The following is a 15151-nucleotide window of genomic DNA, read 5'->3' as shown; positions in this document are numbered from 1 at the left end:
CATCATTACATCCTTGAGAGGTCATTGACCAAATCCTTTTCTCATCACACCCACCTTTGTGAGAAGGTTCATTTGGTGTTAAGGGAAGCAGTTTGGAAGGAACCAATATTCATTAGTTGATGCTATGGTTTAGTAGCAGAATTCGGTAAGCTAGAAAAGAAAAAGATTTGGCACAACCTCGTTGGAGCAAGAAGCTTGGAGGGCTTAGGTATCTGAGTAGATTAGGCTTGGAGGGTCTATTGCTGTTCATGTATCCCAACTACATTTTCTAGTGGATTATTGATCGCTTAGAGGGCGGGGAAGAGATTTTATGCCGAGGGCTTCGGTTTCCTCTTCGATAACATATCGCGTGTTGTCCTTGTGTTTGCATCTCTTTTCCCTTTATCTTTACCATTTAATTACTGCTGTGATTGTGATTGTTTATGATTTAGATTATTTATCAATTCTATTCTAAGCTTCTTATCATTTTCCGCACATACATTGTTTGATATAAAGCTTGAATTGACAATTTTGTAATTGAGGGTCTAAACGTTCAAGGGTGTTTTAGACACATATTAAACTTTCAGAGATCTTCTCAAAGCCCTCATGTTCCTTTCGAACTTGAACGGTTTCAATTCTTACCCTTCACCACCGAATCAAGGGTTTGCTAAACGAAAAGGTTCTTCCAAGATGTGGAAGGAAAAGGGCTCCAAGTGATTTAGTCACTTTTCTCTCTCCCTCTTTTTGATTGCATTACTTGTCTGTTTTTGCTTTATTGTTTTGAGTCAGTCTAGTTTTATACTTTGCTTTGTTTAACATGTTTTTGTTTGGTTATTTTTCAGTTTTACTTTATTTTTTTTTCATATAAAAAAATTGAAAAATAAAAAAAAAATACAAAAACAGTGTGTGTTTATGTACATTGGTACTTGTGTACCTTGGATGGCTATTAAAACAAAATTTTCTAAACTTTGTATCTTTTGTAACTTAGATGAGTAAGATTAAGTAATCTCTTGTACTTAACACTTATATCACTCTTTTTGACAGGAAAGACTAAAAAATCCTAAAAGAAAGGCATAAATAACTATCTCCCCACTGTTGCCCACCAATCATGAAATGACATTTGTATGCTTCGGCATAACAAAAGTGGAATGTCAAATGTGTAACATAATTGGATTTTTTTTTCTCTCTCTCTTATATGCTCATGCATGGTTTGCTTAAAAGAAAAATATGCAAAGAAAAATAAAAGCAAAAAGGTCAAATGCTTTATATATGATTGCAAATGTGTATTCTAAGAGATGTGGGTGTTATAGGATGTACCTTGAAGGTGATAGTCCCCATCAAACAGTTATGATTGTGTGTGAGTTATAGTGGTTTTCTCACATCTCAAATCGTCATAACATGTAGACACGTATGTAATCTTGCGATATTTTTCACACACGACACGCGATATTCTTTGTTACTTTTGATACATGTGCAAGCACAATGTGATTTGGCCATCACAAGGAATACATGTGTTAATGTATGCTAACTAAATTGTCTTAACTTGTTTTTAAAAATAAAGTTGGTTAGACTTGTTTAGTGTGTGTGTGTGTGTGTTTTGAGATCTATGAGCTTAACATTTTTCGTGTTGAAAGATTATTTTGAGAGCTTAAAATGTTGGTTGGATCTGTGGTTGAGTAGCATACTTGATTGCATTCATATCTGTGTTTTTCTCTTCTTTGAAAAACTATTTTAAGTAATCTCAATAGCTTCTCAATAGCTCTCGACAGCTAGACTATCTATTGAGACCCTTCAGCTTCTCTTTATCGCAATCTCGATAGCTCTCGATAGCTAGTTCGATCAATCGAGAAACTTTTTGTCTCCACAATAGCTTCTTGATAGCTACATCAATCCATCAAGCTTCATTGTGTTGAAATCCTCTCATTAGATACTCGATAGCTAGTTCGACAGCTGAAACACGCCTTTTGAAAGCTTGATAGCTCTTGATGGCTCTCGATCGATCGAGATTTATGAAGATTTTATATAAGCCTTCCTCCCAATTTTAGATCTCATTTCCTCGATCTTTCTCGATTGCTTTCAGTCGTTTCACCTCCCAAACACACTTCTCTCTCTCTCTCTCTCTCTCTAAACCTTCAATCCACGTGATTTTCAGCTATTTCTTGTCTCAAATCACTTGGTATGGTCTCTTTTTTCTCTCATTCTTCATGCATCTCATGCATTAGGGTATAGGTTTTCGGTTTTTCAAAATTTTTTGGGGTTTTTCAAAATTGGTGAGGTTGTTATGAAATTTTTGGGATGGGTGTTGCTTAAATGAGTTTAAACCTTCATGCATTGCATCACATGTGCAATATAACAATGTTTCATGCATTTTAGATGTGTGTTTACTTTGTTGCTATGTTGTGTGCTGGTAGGTTTGGATTGGGCTGAGCCCATGATGCATTTATATTTGTATGTCACATGTTCATGCATTCTCATGCATACGTACCTTCAGTTCTATATATTTTGATATATTTGTTATTCGGTACTTTTCTAATTGTCTCCCTCTCTTTCTTTATTTTTCTCCCTCTTACATTAGTTGCGCCATGGCACTTAAATGTAAATCCACTCCGTCCCTGAACCTTTTTCATTCTGGGGCATCTTCTTCTTCTTCTCGTTCTGACCCTACTCTATCTCACGTCCGATTCTGTGATGAGAAGGCCAAATCAGACTTCTTAGAGAACTTTTCACGATATGGCATTCATTAGAATCGCCAAGTCATTCTGTCAGATTTTTCTAACACTGACCTGCCCATTGTCATCTATAGTAGGGGTTAGGAGTCACTATATGACTCCCCTGCCACGTGCCCTTCCATGATCATACAGGAGTTCTACTCTAATATGCATGGATTTGATTACTCTATACCCTAGTTTGTCACTCGCGTTCGGGGTATACGTATGGTAGTTACTCCGGATATTGTATCCGAGGTGCTACACATGCCTAGGGTAACACATCCTAACCACCATAGCTATGAGCGTCTAAGGATAGTGTCCAAAGACAAACTCTAGTCTCTATTTTGTGAGACAACATCTTCTTGGGGTGACCGTCAAAACACCCCTTGCTCAGCCTTTGCTAAAGGTCCAAGAATCCTTAACATGGTGATGACATTCGTTCTCAGTCCATTGTCTCACTATAACACTATCACAGAGCCTTATGCTCGGTTTTTTTAATCCCTCATTGAGGATATCTCTATTGACTTTCCCTCTCAATTCATACTCTCCCTTATAAATGTCTATAAGGATATAGCGACCCATGATAAGCTTATCTTTCCTTCTGCTATCACGTGGCTCCTTTGCCATTTTTCTATCTCCTATCTCGAGTCTTCCCACTTCACTTTCATGTGTGCCATTGACACCGCTACCGTTAAGTGAAGTCTTGCATAGCTTCGCTCGAGGCAGCCCCGGCCTGAAACAATAGCTCCTCTAACTTCTACCACTCCATTCACCTCTGCTTCCTCGTCTTCAGCGGATGGAGTGACACTTGATGCCATCATGGAACAACTTATGCGTATGGATGCTTGCCTTGACACTCTTAGTGAAGAGTTGTGTCAGGTGAACACCCATGTCGATCGTATCGCACGACGATAGGCTGTCATGGGTGGTTTCACTGCTGCTCCTTCACTTTCTCCGCCAGCATCTAAGGATGAGAGTGACGATGGCTCCAGCAGTGATGATGCTGATGAGAATGATGATGATGGCTCGCCTAGTGATGATGAGATGTCTACTTGATTTACTTGCCCTTTGTCACTTGTGACAAAAAGGTGGAGTAGTTTAAAGGTGGAGTAGTTTTAATATGAGAGTAGTCATACTCATAAGGGAAAGGTTACTATAGGAGATAGGGGGAGTGTTTTGAGGGATGTAGTAAGGATTCTTGTATCTTTTCTTTTCTTTCTCTTTTAGATACATTATATCTTGTACATTGGTCTTGTGACCATTTTTAACATACATTGTATTTATATTTGAGTTATATATATTTTGATGTATGTTCCTTCACCTATCTCTCCATATGTTATTTCTTTTCTATCTTTATACACGTTTCTTATATAATGTATGCAATCTATTAGTACTATTTCACACTAAGATGCCTTGATGAGTTTTGATTAAAGTGTTTCAGAAATATAGGTTTTCAAAGTCTACTTATCATAAACTCTCTTCTCGCAAAGTTTTTCAGGAGTTTGTGTTAGGATAGATTTTATTATATTCAACAAGTGAATATGAGTTGAGTGATTTATAACTTCTCTCATATGTTAATTTGTTTGTTGCGATTTTGTCATGGATTGCCAAAGGGGGAGATTGTTAGGACATATGTAATTCAATGATAGGAACATATGTCAAAATTTTATGTAATTGGCTTATCATTTGACAAAAAGCACTTTACTTGTTCTTATACCCAATCTTCTTTTCCTTGGTTCTACACCTTAGATTTGGGGTTTATGGGTGTGGATGTAGCTTTTTAGCTACTATCCACACCTCTAACTTTCTAAATTTTTTTCTAGCATTTATCTTGCTCTTTTTGCCTTAATAATATGATTTATTGCTTTATCTAACATGCTCTTTGCTTTATTTTGCTTCTAGCATGTTTTTGGTTTATTTCCATATGCATCCTTGATTATTCATGTGCTAGTTGCCTTTTCTTCATGATTTATGCTTTATTCCATGTTTAGATCCTTCTTTCTTATGTGTTGATGTTTGGGTCTACATGCCCACATGCTTTATATCATGTCTATGGCTGTGCCTTGCTTAGATCTACATGTTTGTATGCATGTCCTATGCTTCTATGCTTATATCCATGCTCGGATTTGTGTTCTTCCATGTCTTTATGACCATATCCACATGCTTAGATGTACATCTACATGCTTATATGTTTAGATTTATGCATCTATGTTCTTTGGTGTTTGGATCTTGCTTGCTACATGCTTTGTGCCATCAGCTATGTGCTTACGTGCTTCATGCTATGTTTATGTGCTTAGGCCTAGACCTTGTTTGTCATGTCATGTGCTATTGTAGTCCTTTTGTTCCTTTTATCGTATTTTCTTGTGTTTTGGCCTAATGGTTAGGACCCCATCTAGACCCTATGGTCTTTGTCATTGTCCATGTACCATGGCCCATATCAAAAGGGTTTGGATCATTCCTATTTGCATGTCTATGCTTACTTGCTTCTATACTTTATGCCTGTGTTAGCCTTTCTAGTTGTAGGCTTTGCCATGTGACCATTTGGGAAGCATCTTTGAATGCTGGGTTACTTTGTACATACCCTTCCTTTTCTGCTCTGTGCGATGCTATGCTTACCATGTTTGTTTGCACCACCCGTTGGCTTTCTATGCATCTTTACACGCTTGCTCACATGTCTATGCATGAGTCGTGCTTGCTAGTGTGTCATCCATGTTTCAACACATTAAAGTTATAGACATTCGATCCAAACCTACATTTATCCCTCGTGGGCACCACCTTTTGTTTGCTTACCTACACTTGTCATTTGCGGACACCACCTTTTGTTTGCTTTTTTGCTTGTTTGCCTTCTCGCTTGTTTGCCTGCTTTCTTGTTTCTTTGCTTGTCGTGTCTATCATGCTTGTCTACTTTATGCCTCTTTCATATGCTCTTTGCATCTTTTCCTTCCGTTGCTTGTCTGCTGGTTAATTTCTTGTCTTTGCCTTTGCATGTACACACATAGAGGGTGGATGCATGGAGCTAGAGCATGATCTCCCAGGCACAAGCAAAAAGGGCGAGGATGCGAGCATGTGGATATAAGCTAAGCGGCTATGTTTAGTAGATTTAGGGGTCTAGCCTCTCCTGTTTGGTTATGTACTCTTTTAAACCCCCTTCCTTCCTCCCTCATTTCTCTCTTAGATGGGTTGTATTAGGTATATCATGCCATGTACCATTCATCCTCAACTCTAGAGTATGGCGACCCCTGTTTACTCACCTGCACCTATATTTTAGGTCATACTCTAGGGATGTAGGTGTAAGGTTGAATTTATTCAACTATGTGTTGGATTTATTTCGTGCCAAATTTTCTTGTAATTCAACATTTAGAAATCCTGTATTTAGGTGGGAATAATGTAAGGGTTGTGTGTGAAAGAATGAAGAATTGATCAAGTGTGTGCATCAAGAGGCAACTCGCGACTGGATCTTGCGATTGACTCATGAGTGGTGACTCGTCAGAATGTGTCACATGTATGGAGCATGCACGAAGTTGAAGGGTTAGGATAGCTGGATCACTGCAGGACAAAAAGTACAGTCTGGCCTTTATGTTATCTGGCAACTGGAACTCGCGACTCATCCCAGTCGTAAGTGACTCGCCAGTGCACCCTATTTTGCTTAAAAATGACTTTTCACATTCCTTCTCATACCTTACTATAAATACCCTTATACCCATGAAATGTAAAAAGCTTCTAGAGAGAATTTTAAGAGAGAAACCCTAGAGGACAACAAGATTGATTCATCCACAATCTTATACATTTGATTCTCCAAATTTCTCTACTCTCATTCTTTCCATTGTCATACCAATGAGAGGATCATAAGCCAAATCCTTACCTCACCACATTCAGAGCAGTGAGAAGGTTCTTAGTGTTTGGGAATCAATCCAAGAGAGAACCAATTCATTTTGGTTGATGCAATGGGCTAATTGCGGGATCCGGTAAGCTAGAGAAGACAAGGTTAGGTGTAACCCTGTTGGAGCAAGAAGCATGGAGGGCTTAGATGCATCAAGTAGATTAGGCTTAGAGGATCTATTACTATTCATGTATCCCAACTGATTTTCTAGTAGATCATTTTACCGCTTGAAGGGTGGCGGAGAGGTTTTTCACTAAGTTTTTTGGTTTCCTCTTCAATAACACATACTGATGTTATCTTGCATTTGCTTCTCTCTATCCCATACTCTTTGCTTTTAATTACTCTTGTGTTGTGATTAAATTATGACTTAGAGTAGTTTGCATATTTGGGTATAGTTTATATTTATCATTCCGCACATACATTGTTTGAATATAAGCTTATTTTGGAATATTTGAATTTGGGGTCTAAATATTCACAAGTGTTTTATACACTAAGTGAGCTTTTAGTAGGCATTTACTTTCCTGTTTTGTGTGCTAGTATTGTGCATGATATATGTATATATATACCTCCCAGTGTTATTGTCACAATCCATGTCATCTAAGGCAAAGCGATACCTAATTTCTGCCACGAAAGTAAGGTGACATGTCGTTGGATTTTCGCCATGGAAATCAGGTATTTGCCTGAATGCCTTAGGAAAGCATAGATTGGGGCCACACCCATTCAAAAGCCAAACCTCAAAGCCCCATGCATGCAAAGCCCCAAAAGCCAATGTTAAAATCATGTTTTTCACTGCCAATATCTAAAAATTAAGGTTTTATCAAAACAAAGGACTATCCTTGGACAAGCGTTATGGGGTGCCTAACACTTTCCCTACACGTAACCAAACTTTCGGACTCAAGAATCAAGATTTTTTGCCATCCACATTAGATTAGGAAAAAATTACATTTTTCTTAGCCTATGATTAGTAATAAAATCAACTAGAAACAGATGACCAATCACACCTTAAAAAAACTCAATAATTGGTGGCGACTTCACTTACCTTTGGTAATCACCTAAAATTTGGCCAAGATTCCCACCATACCTCCAAAGGTAGACCAACCTTCCTCCACTGAGAGAGAGCACCCTAAGCTCTGCACGAGACTCCCAAAGTCAAACCACACAATTATCGAGAGGGGCCTTCAACGGGCCTCGCATGAGCGGAAGCGTCACCATGGCGGGTGGTCAAATAAAGGCTCGATGGTTTTCCAGCCGTTCACGGCCCAAGCGTCGACAAATAGGGTTTTATTTTCATTGTAATAGTATTAATTAAACCAAAATATTAACCAATAAATAAAATAATATATTTTTTTATCAAATGAAAAATAAACAAAAACGAGAGAGAAATGCTACATCCACAACATTTTTCACAATATTTTTACAACAAATCTTAAGTAATAAGTTGTTACAGGCTGTTATTGAATGCAAAAAAAAAATATATATATATATATATAGTGGTAGATTCAAATAAAAAACAAGAAGCAACTTAACACCTAGGATTTGTTGTGAAAAATATTATGAATGTAACACTTTTCAAAAAAGAAAAAAAAAAAGAGCAATACACAAAAAAATTCACAACATTTTTCACAACAGTTAAGTTAGAAAACTTTTACTAGTTCTCATCTAAGTCTACTACTAACATTACCCTTTCACTTACCACTATCAATCTGCTACATCAACAATTGCAAAAAGTTTTGTCAAATTTTTTGTGTCTATAAACCTTTTATAAAACAAAAATAAATAAATAATTAAAAATTCTATGTAGTTCATATTAATTAATAGTAATTTTGCATATAAAACAAGATAATCAGTTTTCGCCTTAGGTCACCAAATGCATCAAGCTGCCCCTGCAACAAAATCTCTCATGCACAATTGTGAAATAAGATAAGGAAATAATTATTACAACAAAAGAAAATAAAAATAGTGTTATCAAATATTCATTTTCTTTACTTCTCACAGGAAAATTCCAAATAAAATTACTTACATTTAGTATTATTATTTTAACATCTAAACAAAATAATTAATTAAAAAGAATACTGTAATACTATAGACTCCAAAATAAATGACCAACTTTTTCACATCTTACTGGTATATTTTTTACTGGGCCAACCAACACTAAAATAGAGGGATGGTGTGAAAACTCTCTGTATTTACAATTAATCATTAGATTCTCCATTCCATTCACTCTTCTAGCGAAATATCTTTCCAGCAGACAAAAGCACCCCCACGCCTTCGTGTCACTTAAAAGCAAGGTCACGTTTCAAATAGCTCGTATTTCCAATAAAATGTGATTCTCTATCAACAATTCCACTCCACACAACCCAATTGATTATTGAGTATCTTGTCAGCTAAAGCATTTTCTCATACTATCGCTGATTTTTGCATCAATCTGCAATCTTCTAAATGGCAAAGTTCTGCAGCAAAGCACAGGCACTTGGGGAGATGGGATTGGTTAGTAAAAAAAAAACAGCTAACCAGGCTTCTATAGAGTGGGCCACAGCATTTAATCCTCTACCAACATGACAAAATTGAAAAAGATTAAAGGGAAACCTTGAAGTCTATGATTATAGAAATGAAATCCCAGTTGCCTTGAAAGAGATTGTTGATGGATGAGATGACAACTAGGGAGTCTCCTTCAAAGATCAGAGTCTTCAAATTCACACGAATTTCTTCTTTAATGGCTAGGAGGAGCTGCTTTAATTGGAGTTCCCCAGAGTTTCTGAGGCAAGTCATTAGTTTTCATAATATTATAGACCTTAACTCTTTTCACAAAATTTTTCATACTTTCTGTAAATCTTCTGTAAATAATGAATAACAACACTTTTTCTACATGTATCAACCACTTCTGTTTTCACTATCATTTTTCATTGACTATTTCAACAATTATGAAAATATTGTAAAAAAAATTATGCATATTGAAAGCTCGTAAATGTGTTGAAAACACAAGAGCAATTTAGACCCCTCAATAAAAGTTACGGCTCGATAGATTTTACACTAACTTAATACAAAGTGCGGAAAAGTGTAAATGCGAGCGGATGAACAAATAAGCTACACTAATCCATAAAATAAGCAACACAGCAGTATAATAGAATATAAAGGAGTAGGGAAGAAAGATACAAACACAGAAAACACCAAGACGTGTTTTCAAAGAGGAAACCGAAAAACTCGGCGAAAAACCTCTCCGCCGCCCTCCAAGCGGAAATCGATCCACTTGACAATCAGTTGGGATACATGGGTTAGCAAGAGACCCTCCAAGCCTAATCTACCCGATGCATCTAAGCCCTCCAAGCTCCTACTCCAACAAGGCTTCACGGAACCGTGTCTTATCTAGCTCTCCAGATCCCGCAACAAGCTCCATGTTGCATATGCCATTCCAGGCTTCTTCCAATGCTTCCCAGCAGCACCAAAACGTCACTCAACACACTCAAAGGGTAAGGTAAGTGTTTGGGCTATCAACCTCTCAATGGTATGGAAATGAAGAGGGAAGAGTTGAGAAAATACCATAAGCAAGTGTATAGAGAAAGATAAGGATGACAATCTCTAATTCCCAATATGTTTGACTAGGGTTTTCTCTCTGAAACTCTCCTACACATTTGTGGGTAATGAGGGTATATATAGGATAGGTGCAAAATGTGTGAGTCAGTCAGTACAGGCTGGCAGAACAAATTGTCTCGCAAGTGTCTCACGAGAAGGCCTTACCCACGAGACACTCGCGAGACACAGCTGTCTCCACCTGGCCTGACTCTTCGCATTCCAGCATGTGCATAGCACATGTTTCACTTCGCAGGAAGCTAAGTCGCGACATACCCGCGAGAATCCTTCAGCCTCCAAATGTTTGAGTATTCACACACTCTCTCTATCACACAACCCTTACAACAAATCACACAATAAATACAGGGTATAAACGATTGAAAATAATTACAATCAAATTTGGCACAGAATAAAAGCCAACAAAATACATAGTTATAAATAACAACTTTACAATCTCCCCCATTTAGCTATTCCATGACAAAACCTTAAAACAGACTCTAGACTTAAACATGAGTTTGGGAACAAAGGCAAAACTCACTCACACCTAATTCTAGATTCTGATAAGCTCTTGAAACATATGAACAAGTATCTCCTAAAACACAACAACACAATAACATCATTGTATGCAAAAAAAAAAACTTGAAAAAGATATGGAGCAATAAAAGCATGATCAAGCAAAAAGAACTAAAAACACAAGATCATGGCAAGGTCAAACAGGCAATCACTATACAAAAGCGATCACTATGCTCATTCTCACAAGGAATGAACATCCGGATATGCAAGATGATAAGCTTATTTGAAGAGTATCATTTATAAATCCAACACTCAACCAATACGAAATACAAAAAGTATTTGCATCTAGAAACAATCCTACTAAGGCACAAGAGTGTTGTATCAAAGTAAAATGTATGACATTAAACTTCAAGTACACAAGCATAAAGGCTGCATACACAAGGAACTGCATATGCATGGCACAAACCATAAAAGCCTACAAACATGCAATTAAACAAACCCTAAAAGCTTACAAAAGCAACATTGGGCGACATATAACACACATGTCGATACAAAGCATAGACAAAATCATAAAAGAACTACTGAAATAATACTGAAGTAAAAACAGAGTATCAAACCTTTAAACCAAAAGCCATAAACCAGTTATAAAGACTAAAAGAAACTGAATAAAACTGACTAAAAAACCAATAACCAATGTTACTAAGTTTCTAAACTATGCTCCCCCTAACGCTATGCAAGCTCTTCTCCAGCTCCCCCTCAAAATTTTCTCCCCCTTTTTGACCAGAATGGCCAAAGGGCTAGAACTGCTCTGACTCTAAATCCAAGCCTTGCTCCATAGATAAGTCTTGTATTTGTGAAGAGAGTGTGGTGATCTATCCTTGAAGATATGCAAACTGGTCTGCGGTGTGCTGTACATGAGAATCCAGCACTATAGACATTTAATCCATTTTAGCCAGCAATAGATCAAGTTTGCTTAAGCCTTGTGGTGGAGCAGAAGATGATAGCTATGCAGTTGGCTCTGGAGTCGAGGTAAACCTATCAATCTCCTCTTCTGTATCTCCACTCTCATCTTGCTCAACATGAGGCTGTGGAACGGTATGCACACAATCTTGGAGCCCTTGATATGTGCAGTGCTCCTAGTCAGTGTATGACCACCAATGGGGTAGTCCCTCTGAACAACTGTGAGGCCACTGGGTAGCTTGAGCTTGGCCTTGGCAATCAATCCCATGATCAAGGAGGGGAACAGCATCACAGTCCATGAATTCTACTTTGTGATGATGCATGATATGCCCACAAATGTCAATCTCCTTATGAGTAAAGAGATCATACAAGAATCTTGTTCTAGGAGCAAATAGAGTGGTGAGATTGGTGACCGGATACAGATTGTGAATCATCACATAGCTTAGTGTCCTCCGGAGAGAATTTGATGGTGTTCATGGATGATTTCTTCTGTTCACCACCAAGGGATGTAATCATCTCAGCAGTAGAGCCCAATCTGTCCTCATATGCAACTGTGATTGGCTGAGAGGGAGGACGAGTTTCCAAAAAGTCTTGGATGATCTCTGTTGTAATCACAAACTCCATGTGTCTTACCCAGCACTCAATATAGTCTCCATTGACAGTGACATTTAAAAAGAACTCCCTGATAATCTCTGAATAAACCACCCCAGTCGGGTTTAGCAACTTGGTCCAAGTTCTATCTTTGAACACTTCAGGGATGAAAGTGTCCTCAAGAGTCTCTAGTTGAACTCCTCTCTCCATGATGATTGTCCTGTCCTTATAACAGTCATTGTACTTCATATCTGCTTCCGTGGGCTTGAAATGATTAGAATCAGTGCGTGCACGCTTTGAAGATGGTTTCTTCTTAGCTACATGCTTGGTGGGAGACATCTGCACAATTTCACAAAGTAGCAAGGGAACAAATGCACAAATACCAAAATAGAACACACAAACAAAAACTTGATTAGATTCAAGTTAATCCCAAAGCACATGAAAGGTAACCTAAAGTAGATCATAACCAACTCAAGGAATAAGCAACAACATATAAAGCAAGAAAAAATAGGCATAGTGCATGAAAGAAGTAACTGTGCATGTGTGTGCACCTGTGTGCATATGCTGGTGCATGTCTGTACAGCGTGAGATGCATGGGGGTGTGCCTAGAGGGTGCCTAGGTGTGTGCCTAGTGAGTGCATCATGAGCAAAGTGTAGGAAACCCATGAACATAGACCAAATCAAGTAAAGAAGGTTAAACATATGGAAATTAAAAAAAATGGAACTCATATGAAATAAAATAGGCAAAAAAATGTCACTCGGACATTTTAGCAAACACCTCATGTGCATAAACACATTCTAAGTATGAGCAATGCATGATCATGGCAAAAACTAGCCTAAATACATGTGAAAATGTCACAAAGGGCCGACACAGATACACAAACATCAAATGGGACACAGCCCAATTAAAATATTTGACAAAAATACACCCAATTTTGAAAACCAATCCAAATTTTCGAAAATCCCCAAATATCAAAACCCTAACAAAAAATCTGCATAATCTAAGCAAAAACTTAAAAAGAATTGTTTATGAAACATATCTTGTAGAGGAAAATGCAGAAAAAATGCTTGGATTGAAAGGGATTGAATGGAATAGTGATTTGGGTTGAAAAGAGTTCGAAGGAATTTGAGCGAGGGAAAAAGTTTTGATTTGAAAAAAACTGTCACATCAGCAATATAAAACTGAAAGCACGTGTTTTTCGCAGGTTAAAGAGTAGCAACATAGACGTGAGACAACTGCAAAAATGGCCACTAAAGCACAAAAGTTTTCGCGAGAAGTTTTAAGTTGCGAAAGAGTCGCGAGACAGTCGCGAGAGTTTCTGTCTGAATTTTGAAAAAATCTACTTTTTGGCCAAACAGCATTTCGCGAGAAGCTGTTGGTCGCGAGACTGTCGCGGTACAGTCGTGAGACAGTCGCGGTACAGTCGCGAAAGTTTCTATGTGACAAGATGAGCACAAATTTCCCTCAAGCCCTTTTCGTGGGAAGCTCTAAGTCGCGAGCTTCTTGCGAAATAGCCCCTGAACCAGTTTTTAAAGTAAAACACAGAAATGCATTCTGAACCTAAAAAGAAAAAATTAAAGTATAAAATCACTTTCAAAAACAAATAAAACACTTAAAAATCTTTTTGGGTTTGATCAACCAATTTTTGAGCATACACATCACATTTGAACATGTACAATCACACAAATGAGATAGGCATTGATTGAATCAAAGTCGTTTGTGTTGTGTGTGAGTATCAAATGAGGAATAGTCTATAGACTAGAGTGAAGCTTCAATGATCAATTCAATCGAGTCATACACAACTGATACGAAATCAAGTGGACAATCTCCATTATAGAAATGAGTATATATGACCTCTCACACATTGAATACAAACCTTAGAAGCTTTTCATTTGGCTTCAGCATAAGGCATAACAATTGGTCCAATTTATTTTGTTTAGACAAGAACATCTCATTTTGAGATTGATGCTTGAAATTTATGATATTTCAACATTAATGATTAGCCTTTGGCTTTTTGAGCACCATAAAAAAGATTAAGAAGAGTCGCTTTCCCTTTTTCCTAGTCGAATACTAGTGTGTGCGACAAGCTTTTGCAGCTCAATATCTCTTTTCATTTGGAGATTTACATTTGATAAGCTCTTTTTGCAAAACATAAAATTAAAGTGGGAAGAGATATAAACACAAGTCTATGCAAGTATCAAGACCAACAAGACTATTGACCAATTATTCATGACAAGCTTGAAGATCTATTTACAAAAGTCACACATAGTGTTCAAGATTTCTTCCACAAAGAACTGAGTGCATATAAGACAAGCCACGATTGTAAATTCGCTACACCATAAGTACGAAAGTACTAGGCCAAACTCACATGTGACATACACAAAACAAGTGATCAAACTTTTGATATTTTTCAATTTTTATGGGTTTTTAAATTTTTGAACACACCCGAAACAGAACAAGACAAGTAAGATCAACAAAAATAGCTGGTACAAACCAACCAGATAAAAGAACAACAGCAAAAAGAGAGCAATGCATGAAAAGATGCAACAGCAAAAGTCCCTAAACATTGAAAGAATTTATGCATGGACATGTTATAATGCTTATGTATGAGTACCCCTCTTCATCTACACATCACGTTCATTTGGGGTGATATCCTTGACGGATTGGGTACGAGAGTTTGGACTTTCAAACCTTCTAGTGAAACTCTCCAAGCAAGTGGTAAAGGCACCTATCATTTTCATCACATCCGTCATACCGGGATCACGATTTTGACTTCTTGGTTGCTCGCCACCCCAAGATCTCATGTCATTTCTCCTTCCTCATGACTAAGGTGCGCTTGCATTGTTGTTAGATCTCAGCTTTTGACAACTGGGCCTGGTATGTCCTTGCAATCCGCAATAATGACACACATAATTTGTTTTGGGACTCCGTTGTGATCTTGGGAGAGATTTT

The sequence above is a fragment of the Quercus suber genome, unplaced genomic scaffold (genome assembly GCF_002906115.3).
Source record: "Quercus suber isolate HL8 unplaced genomic scaffold, Cork oak 2.0 scaffold_125, whole genome shotgun sequence".
Classification (NCBI taxonomy): Eukaryota; Viridiplantae; Streptophyta; class Magnoliopsida; order Fagales; family Fagaceae; genus Quercus; species Quercus suber.
This window is presented reverse-complemented; position numbering follows the sequence as displayed.